The sequence below is a fragment of the Protopterus annectens genome, chromosome 1.part0, assembly GCF_019279795.1.
Source record: "Protopterus annectens isolate FY-2018-M chromosome 1.part0, PAN1.0, whole genome shotgun sequence".
Taxonomy (NCBI): Eukaryota; Metazoa; Chordata; order Ceratodontiformes; family Protopteridae; genus Protopterus; species Protopterus annectens.
In genome coordinates, this window is record NC_056725.1 from 420,242,653 (window position 1) to 420,256,016 (window position 13,364).

The following is a 13,364-nucleotide window of genomic DNA, read 5'->3' on the forward strand; positions in this document are numbered from 1 at the left end:
CCTTTGGTAAAAACTCTGTACCCATGAGCTACCACATGGGTGGTAGTCTACTTAACACCGAAAGTGTGATTAAGAGACCTTGGGACACAGGTGGACAGTAGTCTCTCCTTTGATAATCACATTGCCACAGTAGTCAGGAAATCCTTCTATGTGGCACACCTCATCACAAAAGGTTTCTCATCCAAGAATAAAAAGAGGTAATTGTTCCCCTCTACTCATCACTCATTAGACCCATTGTAGAGTACAGTGCCCCTTTTGGTATGTACCTCACAAGACATCTACAACAACTGGAAAGGCTGCAGAAATACCTCACAAAGTAGATTACCGGCCTTAAACAGATGCCCTACGCAGACTGTCTCAAAAAACTCCAGCTTTACTCTGTCGCGTATTGCCTACTCAGAGGCGATCTGTGCCTAACATACAAAGCTATGTCAAACCCAGAGCTGTTGGACATGCTCCACTTAAAGAAATCCCAATCCCTCCGAGCTACACGCTCTAGAGACTTGAACCTTGTCACCACAATAAACAGAACATGCTGGAGGGATAGATTCCTGTCCCAGAGACTTCCCATACTCTGGAACAAACTACCTATCTATATCAAACAAATCTCCTCATTAGCACTCTTCAAGAAAAATCTTGATTGGATGGGAAATAGGTAAGTCACCCCGGGGATCACCTCTGTGGCTCTGCTTGACAGGGTCACAGGAAAATAATTTTCTTGGGTGGCGAAAGCCAGGGTACCTTTTTGGTTAGGCTTGTATAGGCCCTAGGACCAATAGCCTAGTACCTACCTATGAAGCTATGAACCTATGAACAACCTCCTTTTACAGAGAGAACTTTGACCTGACCTGAGTTTGTTCACAAACTTCGTAAACTGCAACTTAAAACCATTAGTTATCACCAAAGACAACAAGTACAGTAATGTTATAAAAATATAAGCAAAAAGTAAGAAAGAAGTAAAATGGTGAAATAGTAAAAATGAATGTATATATGTGTTTATGGTGATGTAATAAAACTGTGAGGGCTCCATCTGGTGGAAATAGTGAAAATTACACATTCAGGGAAAATGTTCAAAAGATGTTAAAAAGTGCACCCTTTTAGCTATAACTTGGCAGCTCTCATTTTTAGCAGTGGATTAGTGGAGATGTTCTCATTTAAGCCAGGAAATGTATTGGCTTTTAAAGTTAACTGCCATCACAGTTCTTTATACTCAGTTTGTGTTTCCCAAGCACCACCCCTCTCATTCCTCTGTGTATCCTCTATGACAAAGAAGGAAAATGTTGCCTTAACACAGTTTGGTGTGCTTGAAGAGAGCATTGTTCTCATTTTTATTCTGAATGTCATACTTGTGTTCGTAAAATTCTCCTGAGTTGTTTTTCAGTTTTACCTATTTAGAATGAACCACATAAGTCACAGGTAGATATATATACTAGCCCTGCCAAGTTATAGTTATAGTATTTCTTCCCTTCCAAACATTTTCCTACTCTTTACAAAAATGGATTCCTTGTGGGAAATAAATGAACATTGTGAACACTTTCCACACTTAAATGTTCCCTTTTTACTTCCCTGGATAGCAGTAACAGAATCTTTCCTGTACACAGTATTCAAAGGTTCTTTCTTTATTTCCTTTAAATCTGTAAGGGCTATAAACCTATTCTACTCTCTTTCAACTATAGATTTAACATTCTTACTATGTCCATTGCATTACGTAATAAACACCTTTCTGTAATCGTTCACTTCACCTGTATTTATTCCAGTGGTGTTGTGAAAAAATTATTCTCCTAATATGGCTTTGAATTTCTCATTTCTCCCCTCCAGTACTTCTTTATACACTTCTTGTATTAAGGCATCTGGGTATCCTCTTTCCTTAAATAATTTGCCTAGAAAAGAAAATTCAACTTCAAGTCATCATCCTCAGATGTTATTCTGCTGCATCTTACGTACTGCACTTTTATAATACCTCTTTTCTGGTGGTAGGGATGGGCACTGGTGAAATGTAAATATGAGTTGGAAAAGGTGTCTTTCCTGTAAATTTTGGACTTAAGCTTATTATTCCATTTCTGTATGGTGGCATCGAGATAGTTCAAAGTGTCTTGAAAATATTGTGAGTAAATTTTAGAAAGTGGGTGGAATTTCCTGTATATGTAATAATGTCATGGAGCTTATCCAAAGAAGCTGTCCACAATATACAAACGTCGCCCAAAATTCTTTTGTACAGTACCCAGCAGTTCTGGTATTCTGAGTGATGTATAAATTTATCTTCCCAGGCTGCTAGGACCATGTTCTTGCCTCCCCCATTGTGCACTTTTTAGGCTATGTCTCAAAGACAAATCTTCCAACATAAAAGATCTGTCAAAAAGCAAATTGAAGGTCATGCTGCTTAATGCCAGGAGCCTTAACCTGAAAATGCACTCACTGGAGGCTCTCTTCGCACTGGAAGATGTCGATGACTTGGGTTAAGGCTGTGGAGAACACCCCTGCCTTACCAGGCTGTACCTCATTTCACACATTCAGACCCCAAAATGAGGTCAGGAAGACTAAGGGTGGTGGAGTCTCTCTCTTCATTAAGGACAGACACACCCCCAGGCTGGTTTGCCAGCATGGCACACTGGAATTACTCCAGATGTAACTGACAGTTGGCAAGACAGCCATCCAAGTTATAGCCTGCTATAGACCCCCCCTCCATGACTCACGACACCCACTCCCCCTACCTGGACCTACTTGACTCTATCAAGGTACTCTAACACCCTAAACCTTGGTGACTTCAACTACCCTGCCATAGACTAGGTGAACTATTCCTGCACCAATGCACTCACCCAATGATCCTTGACTTCATCAGTTCTAACGCACTAGACCAGCTCATCTAATCTCCCACAAGAGGAGAGTACTTTCTGGACTTGGTTCTCACCAACATGGATGACCGCTGCACCACTCCCATAGTATGTTCTTCCCTGGTGAGATCATATCATTGGTCTGTCTCACTTGAAGTTTCTATTCCATTCACCCCCCCCCCCCCAGCCATAACCAGGCTAAAAAACTTCTCAAAAGCTGACTACAACCCCCTAAGGGAAGGTATCAGTAGCTTCATATCACCACCTCCCTTAGAGGATGCAGATAACTATGCTGAATAGTACACCAATGCAGTGTACAAACACCTGTACAACTGCATGGACTCAGCCATACTCAACAGAACTAAAACCTGCTCCTCAAGGAAGCACAAACCTGTCTGGTGGGCATCCTCTATCAACAGGCTTTACAACAAAAGAAAGAAAATCTTGTCCAAAGGTAGAAAGGAGCAAATTGGAAAAAACTCCCTCCTCAGCCTCAGCAAGCACATTAGATCACTAGTGAAAACCTCCAAAGCCAATTATGAATTGAAACTAGCCTCCAAAACAAAGGGAAACCACAAAGCCTTCTTGAGTTATGTCAGGAACCCCCATGGCAAAGCCCAGGTACATAGCCAACCTGCTAGCAGATAGGTTCAGTGCAAACGTCACCCCCCAAGGCCCATGTGACATCCCTGATAATTGTCCCGCACCTCACATCTCCGTAGATGAAGTGTTAAAGGCCCTATCCAAGGCAAAGAACACAGCTTCCATGGGACCCAATAGTATCCCTGGCTGTATTCTGCACCATCTCCAGCACCCTATTCAACCACAGCTTAAGTCCAGACTTCATTCTAGCAGAGTAGAAAACTGCCATTGTCATCCCCTTGCACAAAGGTGATGCCACTACTGACCCTGGAAACTATCGCCCCATTAGCTTGACAAGTCTGATCTGTAAAGCCATGAAGCATATTGTTATGGATCTCCTAAACAGAGACATAGGCAATCTCCAAGCACTTGACCCCACCCAATTCGGATTCGTCAAGGGCAGATCTTGCCTATTGAACCTGGTTGACTTCTTTGGGACTGTCACCAAGGCCCTGGATGAGGGAAAGTCCGTACATACAGCTCTTACCTTGACTTGGCCAAGGCCTTTGACATAATCTCCCACTCTGGCATCATCGAAAAGCTAACACAACATGACTTAAATCCCTATCTCATCAGGTGGGTGGCCATCTGGTTCACATGTAGGAACTGCAAGGTCAAAATAGGTGCCTCCACATTTGACAGTAGACCTGTCACTAGTGGTGTTCCCCAGGGATCTGTTCTGGGACCCCTGTTATTTGGCATCTGCTTCTCAGAAGTTCAGGCAAAGACAAAAGGCCTGTGGCTGACCAAGTTTGTGGACAGCTGTAATTTTGGGTGCTGTCATTGACTTCCCAGATGATGTTAACGTACTGCACGAGTATCTCACAGTAACAAATGACTGGTGTCAAAGTCATAGCCTTAAGTTAAATGCAGTAAAATGTATTATCATACCATCTGGTAAAAACATGGCCCGTACTGATTACCACATGAACGGCAACCCCCTAAGCACACAACCAGTGGTGAAAGACCTGGGCACTCAGGTTGATAACCTCGCATTCGACCATCATGTAGTGGCAGTGGTCAGAAAAGCCTTTTACTTGGTTCATCTAATAAGTAAAGGGATTGCATCCAGAAAAAAGAAGGTTATTACCTCTCTGTACTCCCCCCTCAGGCCAGTAATTGAGTATAACCCCCAGTTTGGTATGCACTTCTTCAAACACTTCTGACAACTGGAAGGCCACAGAAATACCTCACAAAGAGAATCCATGGCCTCCAACACCTTTCCTATGCAGACAGGCTCAAATCACTGTCACTCTACATGGTATTGTACAGATTGCTCAGAAGCAGTCTGTGTCTTGCCTATAAAGCAGTATTTGACCCTGCCCTACTAAAGATGCACCATATCCATAAGTCTAACTCCTCACGCATTACCTGATCAAAAGGTGTAAATCTAATATGCAGCATCAACAAAACCTACTGGAGAGACAAGTGTGTCTTCTAGAGGCTGCCCCATCTCTGGAATAGACTTCCCATACTGTTAAACAGAGTACCTCGCTGACCCTTTTTAAGTGCAACCTTGATGAGTGGATGAGAAACAACATATTTGTCCCAGGGGGTTCCACCTGTGTCCCTCATTGACAGTGGAGACAGATGCTGACTGAGGTTTCTTTTTTGGGGATAAACTCTTGGCTAGGCATGTAAGGGCCCCAGTGCCATTAGCCTAGTAACTTCCCATGTTCCCATAATGCTATGATCCTATGAAATGGCCTTTACTGCTGTTTTTAGTGATCTGTTTATGGTGAGAGGTCTGTTTATGTTGTACTGGATTTCTTGTCAGCCTTTGACACAGTGAATCATGGTATTCTTCTAGACTGTTACCATTATACTAGATTGGTCTGCCTCTTACCTTCCTTGAGCGTGCAAAGAGAATGGTGTCTGGGGTTAATTTCTCTGCATCCTGCTCTCCAAGTTATGGACTGCTTTTACTATGTAATCGTATATCTTAGGAGACGTCATTTGATGGAGAGACTTGCTGTATCATGATTATGCTAACACACAGTTCTACTTCTGCTTTTCACAGGAATCTGTGTAATGCTAGCAGTCTAGCTGAAGACTTGGAATGCATCCGTAACTGTGACGATGAGCTGTATGAAACTCGGTATCTCATACAATTGTTATTGTTGCATATGCCACTTTGGAAGATTAATTTGTTCCAGGTTTATCCACTAATATCATCTGTAATGGTGACAAACTAGATGTTTTATGAAATCTATGAGATTTGGGTGGTGGTTTTGACAATATGCTGACCTTACAGGACCAGATTTGTACTGGTTGTTAGATATTTTCATTTCCATCTCGGGAACATTACCCTCAAGTACCTTATTCCATTTGCAAACTTTTTTGTAGTGGTTCATGCCTTGGTATCCTTTCAGCTGAACTACTGTAATGTCCTATACCATGGGGCTTCCAAACTGTGAAGGTGACTGCCTCTAGTTAGCACAGAACTCTAGAACCCAGTCACTTGGTGGGCAACATGTTACCATTATATTGTGCCAGTTCTGCAAGTGGTGCATTCACTGTCTAATCATCAGTGGATTGTTTTTAAGGTACTCGTATCCTGTCTGCAAGATCTTCTTGCTTGGCACCAACCACCCTGTTCCTTACATTCAGCTACCCAGAGGCTGCTGGCAGTTTAGTGATGTAGTTTGAATCTTGTGGTTTCCTGGCTTTTGTGTATCAAAGGCCATTGCTGTTAGAACTTACTGCTTAGAAGGTGGAGGGAGTCCCCCAACTGAGAAGGTTCAAGGCCTCCTTGAATAGCTATTTACATAATTTAACCTTATTGATTTTTTTGTCATACTTTCATGCATTTTACTGTGCATCTTATTTATTTCAATGTATTTTAGTTTGTGTATGTAATTTGCTTTTAATTTGTTTGTTTTGTTGTACTTTAGTGAGTTTTTTCAGTTTTTCTGTACAGAACTGGTTACCCCAGTATTCCTTACTGGTACACATGATCTCAGCGCAATTCCCAGGGTTGCTAGCATTTGCCCAAATGGTACTAGTGTTAGTGGTTGAAGATCTATGAGCACCGCAACCCTTGACACCGATGAATCTACTTTTGGTTAAGGTACAGGTACCAGTGCCCTACTTCTGCTACTGCCATTGGGGCTGTCAATGCTGAAACTAGGGGTTGACATAATTGATACCTCCACTGGACACCTGTTTTTCAGTGTTGATGGGCGTTGTCTTGCAATTGTTGGAACTGAGTATCCAGTTCAGTTCATTTCAACTATGGATCTAGTGTTGCAGGCATCCTTACAGTGGCCTTCCTTGATTTTTGTTGCCACCAAGTTTTTTTTTTCCACCCATGCAGGACCAAGGCCAGTGGCTCCTCCACCTTCACCCGACCAACCCATTCATTCTGTGGTTGTGGGAACTGGAGATTCCTAGGCAGGCAAGTGCCCTACAGGACATTTGCTCCTGCTCAGGAATCTTCCTTAACTGCTTATAGCAGGAGTAAGGTAGCAGGGAACAGGCCAGCCTTGCTGGTCCTGCATGGAGGTATACCCCGGCTTCACATAGCACCCCCCCAGTGGCCCTTCTGAGCTTTGTTATAGCTATTATCTGAGTATTCCCCTTTGCTCACAGAGCAGTTGCACATGGCAGAGCAGTGTTCAGTAGACGTGGGCTCTGTGGGGTAGATACCAAGTGTTCCCACTAAATGTCTCCCATGTGGTAAGTGACAACTACCTCCGTCCCCTCAGAAAGGGCAAGTAGACAATGGCTGGTGATTCCCATCCTCTCCTGCCTGCTCCTAGAGATGCCCAAGTTGGTGTCTGAACTAGGGTCGCTTGCAACCTAGTCAGGGTTTTATCATTGAAAACCATGGAGCAGCTGTTGTTTGCACTCAAGTGTTGGCACTAGCCCAACAAGCAGGCTAGCCTGTTCAGGATCCACTCTAGTTATGTAGCAGGATAGAAGGACCTGAGGGTGTTTGCAGTGCTCTTCCATAACATTAGTGCACAAACTTTCTTTTTGCTTGTCTTTGGACCTACATCCTCCAAAGGTTGATAGAAAGGTTACATTTACTCCCCTGCAGAGTCTTCTACTCTATACTTGATGAGAAAGATACTGACTTCCCATCTCCCCCATCCATGACTCCAAATTTGGGGAGGTTATAGCAATGTTTGTGTGAAGATGGCCAACTGACTCCCTCTGCTTTCAACAGAGAGCAGTGCAGAAGTGCAGAAAGGCTATTGGTCTGCCAAGCAGTCATCTTAGGTGATCCCACCATTGGTAAATATGTGAAAATTTGGGGAGGTTATAGCAATGTTTGTGTGAAGATGGCCAACTGACTCCTTCTGCTTCCAACAGAGAGCAGTGCAGAAAGGCTATTGGTCCGCCAAGCAGTCATCTTAGGTGATCCCGCCATTGGTAAATATGTGAAAATGTATTCTGTGTAGAGATATCCAAGTCAGATACTGTTATTGCAGAAGCTGCAATTAAAAAGGTTCTAACTCTTGAGAATCTAGTGCGGCATTCCCTTATAGAGAGTTGAGGGCTGTGGTTTACCTTGAGCATGTTTATTCTTACCTCAGCATTTTCTTTGAAGTCTTTAACAGTCTATCCCACGTAACTGATTTCCTGTTGAGGAAATGTATAAATTGCTAGACGGTTACCTGAAAACTCTCTCAAGCAAACATTCTAGTTCCAGTCAGCAGCTATTGCTTTGATATCAAACCTCATGATGACAGTGGCACATCCTACTGCATCTGATATTGCTGTGTGGCATGCTTGAGTCTAGCTAACAGACTTTGCTGAAGACACAGAATAACATCTTTGAACCGTCTGTCAGACCCCCCTCCACCTGTTTGACCTTGAAATAAATAAAAAAAAAAACATCTGAAGTGTGTAGAGAAAGATGTTAAAACTTCTCTGTTGTTGGTGTGAAAAACAATGCAGAGGAAATTCTGGTTTGTGGGATAGATTCCCATAAAGCTACCATCCAAGGGGTGAAGAATTCCTTGGTGACAGCAGGGTGGCCATGGTCAGTCCTTGGGAGGTCAGCAGCAGGATCCCTTAGGCCTTGCCTGACTCCCACTGTAGACTCCTTAATAGATCTTCTGTCACTTCATGCTCCTGCATGACTAGCCATCATCAGAGGCAGATGGTGATGACATTTAATAATCGGAGGGTATACAGTTCTCTTTTACACACACTCATGTCGACAGTTATTATCCTTGTTTGATGTCCCATCTTGTCAGAAGGCTGCAACAAGAACAGAAGTCCGTAGACTTCTAGCAAAAAGAGCCGTCTAAATGGTCCCCCCTGAACTAGAAAGGATTGGGGTATTACTCCAAGTTCCTTTTGTGCCAAAGAAAACACAGGACCTCTTGCTCATTCTTTGCTTATATCGTCTGAGCAGCTTTATTTTAAAGGAAGCTTTTTTTGCATACTAATGGCACATTCTGTCCTTTCATACTTGTCAGAAAGAGACTAGATCTGCTGTTGGACCACCTGAGTGCCTACTACTTCTGTCATAGAAGTCCATGAGTTACCTTCACTTCTGGGAGGAACCAGTCACTGACAGTTCAGGAGTATTCCTTTTGGTCTCAGCATAGTCTTCAGGGTACTTACAACGTACATGTCCATTGTATCAGTGAATTAGAGGCTGCAAGGGATCAGAATTTTAGTGGACTTGGGCACTTGGCTTCTAGCTCCTTTCCTACCTACCTACCCAGCCGTGTCTCATCTTGGGAATCTCTGATCTACCTTTTCTCCTCAGGAATGATAGTGAACCTTGTAAAAGTTCACTTGAAACTTTCCCAGCTGCTCATGTTCATAGGCTGCAGTCTGATTGTGATAAAGTCCAGGACAAGATTTAGCCTCTTCAGCACAAGATTTGCAGCCAGCCACTGCCCACCTTTGTCTCAGCTCATTGGGCATTATAGCACTGACATATTCTATAGTGCCATTTGCCAGATGCCACATAAATCTGAGTGAGCATTTCAATTGCATTGGTCTCAGATTCAAACCTAATGTCTCAACACATCAGAATTTCCAGAGTTTGCAGGTCACATCTACAGTGGTAAATACATGTACTCAGTCTGGTATGTGGCAGTCCATTCCAAATTCCCACTCCTTTGTTGGCATCATGGATGCTTCTGCCATAGGGTGGGGAGAGGGCATTATCAAGGGCAGACAGACTTTCCAACATGTTTGAGATGGGCATGTTCTTCCACAACCTCTGATATTTCAGGACTCCCTGCCCCAGGGTGTGATTGCTATCCCTTCTAACAATGTAGCAGTGGTATAGTGCATTAGCAAGTAGGGAAAAACTCACTTCCTTGTCCTTTGTTTGGGAAATGATGAGGGTTTGAAAATGGATTATGTAGTCCACCACTTTGACTGCCAGCTGTATTCTGTAGAAAACCATCTGTTTTGCAGTCAGGCTTGGCAATTTTTTGTAGAAACTTCGCCAATGGTTCCTCAACTACTTGGGGATGTGAAAACTTGTCCTTTGCTGGGGTAAGCCTTGCTGCAGCTTCTCTCCTTCCCCACACGGCAGCTTCTAATGCCTTTGCTTGAGGGGGGATACTCCTGATTGTTCTAATCCAGAAATGCCAAAATATTTCCCTGCACTCTTCCATGCTCGCCTCCTCCTTTCTATGATGATGAGGTTTTATTGAGAAAGCAAAGCAGCACAAATCCAGACTTCTTCTCAGAACCCCTTTTTGGTCTTGACAAGTATGCTTTCTACTATTCATTCCTCAGCCACTGGGAACCTCCCTTCTCCATCCAATCAAGACTGTACTCTCTTGTTTTGGGCAAGTTCTAATCAGACTTCTACTCCATCTCTCTAGCTGCGTGCCTTTCACCTTTTCATTGACAACCAGTAACTCAGGTCCAGACCTGCTTTTCCTTCTTGACTTCCTGAAAAGGCCTTCACCCCTTCTCAGCTCCATTTCCTTCCAATGTGAAGTATTTTTCTTAATCCTGTGTTCAGAACGCTTTAGTAGCTATGCAGAGCTTCAAGGAAACGAGTCTTAACCACCAGTCAAGGGGCCCATTCTTCAGAGGATCTTTCCTTTGTGCTGTAGAAGCTAACTTGCCCTCCATTTGAGCCTACAGTTTCAGCAGAATTGAATTTTGTTGTCCTGGAAAAGTATTTTCATTTGGTAGATGTAACCTCAGCAAAAAGAAATCAGAGTTATAGGCTGTTTCAGTAGGACCATTTTAACTGACATTTCTTAAATACAACATTATATGTATATAGTAATCTGTTATGTATGCCTTAGATAGTAACAGAAAAGTCTAAACCAAGCTTTTCATTTTCAGGTTTTCTTTTACAGCTGTTCTAATTGGGGGAAAATACCTTGATTCTCTGGATATACATAGATGGATAAAATTTTATGTTCGCAAGACAAAATGTGTAAGGAAAGAGTCACAGCTTTTTATCTTGCTTTCAGACAAGAAACTTTGTTCTAAAGTTTCTAAGGGACTGCAGCTAAGTGGATTACAGACTGTGTTTAGCATGGCAATATTTAAACAAAATCTTCTCCCCTCTGTTCGAAAAGCACATTTTTCTGGAGTAGTTTAGCTTCCTTTCAAGTCTTTTTTCTTTATACAGCCTTGGATAATAACTTGTGCAGCAGTTACTTGGTCTTCTCCAAAATATTTTGTGACGTACTGTAAGGTGAATGGTGATAGGTCTAGTTTTTAGAGTTGCATGACCTTGCCTTTGACCATCTTGATATTCAGGTTGCCCATGCCAGATAGGACAGCTGAGGGCAAGGGGGGCAGGATATTAGTATATCTCTTCTTCTTTCGGCTTTTCCCGGTTAGGGGTCACCACAGTGGATCACTTGTCCGCTCATGATTGGCAGTGGAGTTTTACGGTGTCAAGTTGCCAGCCTGGCACCCAACCTTCCACGGAGGTACACACACACACACACACACACACACACACACACACACACACACACACACACACACACACACACACACACACCTACGGCCAGTTTAGAGTATCCAATCCACCTACAGCATGTCTTTGGGATGCAGCACCCGGAGGAAACCCACACAACCACAGGGAGGCCATGCAGACTCCCCACAGAAGGCACCCTAGCCGAGGATCGTTAACTAGGGTACAGCACACAAAAAAAAGTCACTCTTTTTCTAGGGAGACAAACAACAGAAACAGAAAGCCAAAGTAATGTACACTGTTCTTTCTGTGGATGCAAGAAACAATTTTGGCATGTGCAACCCAGAGATCAAAGACGGTCATGGGAATGGTCACGCAACTGTTAAGTGTATGTTTCAAGAACTGCTGCCTCCTCATGTCATGTACCCTACAAACATAATAGCGTTATCACACACACTGGATTATTGTGGAGAGATTCCATGATCTGGGACTACTGCCCTAAGCAGTTATTGAGATCCTGAAAATAATGGGATCAAGCAACATGGATGGGAAAGCTCATGCAAGCACAGTTAGCCAGACTGAAGAATTGCTATTTGATCCTGGGGTTGCATTGTTAAATTTGCTAAAGGAGTTGGATTTTTTTTTTTTTAAATTATCAGTTTTAATTTTGCCACATGGACTATCAGAATTGAGGTTTAACCTGCTAAACATGAATTACAATTCAATAAACTGTACAAGCAAAAAGTAGACCTAGCAGAAATTAAGATTACCTCAGAATGTTGAAAGAACTTTAAGTGTATCAGAAAGAATGTTTACTACAAACTTTATATAATTCTGGTGTCCAGTACTTTAAAATCAGTGTTGCCTTTCTGGTCAGACAAAAAACTCTGCACATGTATAATATTATACGTTCAGTTGCTGCTAGCAGTTAGCATGGAGAATTAAGGCTTTGTTCTGCATTGTGATTGTGTAGTGTAGGGTTTATTCCCACAGCCTGCATTTGCCAGCTGTGCTTCTTAACTAGACAATGCACATGGGGTATTTGGCAAACTTGGCTATCCTCTTCAGTGGTCTCCTGGATCAACTACCAGTCAGAAGCCTCACTTGTACAAAGCCTGAAAATTGGAAAATTCTGAAAACAGCGCTGTAGCAAATGGAAATTGATCAGGTTGAGGAAGGCTTTCATCCCTCTCACTTGTGACAGCAGCTGGTGTAGTGGTCATGGCATAAACAGGAGGAATTGTTCTTGAAAGTGCCCACCTGGCAGCTACAGGAAAGGAGGCATGAGGGAGACCACCTAGGAGGATTACCTCTGTTCTGCTGTTAGAAGGGATGGAGTTCCACATATCAGCTGCAAAAGTTGTGTATATCAAAGCAAGATATTTCGGTGAGCAGGTTCAGCCTCAGTGGTATAATCACTCTCCTTCCCCCTTCTCTTTCTTGCTTGTTTTGGAGACTTATGTTTTGTTTTTTTCCACCTAGAGATACATACTCAGGAAAAAAGGTCTTTAAGATACATTGCAAGATAAGGTAGCCTGTTAAGAGTTGTAAGTGGTGTGCTATCCTAACATTTGTCGGCATTCTTCCTGCTGTCAGTGATGCTGGTCCTGCCCATACAAAGCTATCAATGTGGTACGCATGTAACTTGTTTTGCATTTACAGCAAGTGAATGTTTGTTGACGTACAGTTTTAATTTAACAGCTACTTAAGGACTTGGTTTAAGGAAAAAAAAAAACTTTCACTACATGGTAAACATTTTTTTAATGAAAAACTAGTATTTTGTGCTTTGCTTCCTGGATAGAACTGACACATTAACTGAAAATAGGTTAAACATGTAGTTGAACGACTGGTAAGCTAACAAGCCACTCAATAAACCGTTGAGAAAATGGTTTGTTGGTTCCACTTTTTAATAATAAAATAAAAATAAAATCAGTAATACAATGACAAATTTTCTCCGTACTAAGCGCTTTCACCCAGCATCATATAGGGCATCTTCAGAGTACAAGTTCTTTACAATGAAAGCC

General features: G+C 42.6%; 1 protein-coding gene across 1 annotated transcript in view; it reads left to right on the forward strand.

Annotated features, from left to right (window-relative positions):
• Window positions 1-13,364, forward strand: part of BTBD9 (BTB domain containing 9) — a 912,643-nt gene that overhangs the window by 12,755 nt on the left and 886,524 nt on the right. The window lies entirely within an intron of this gene.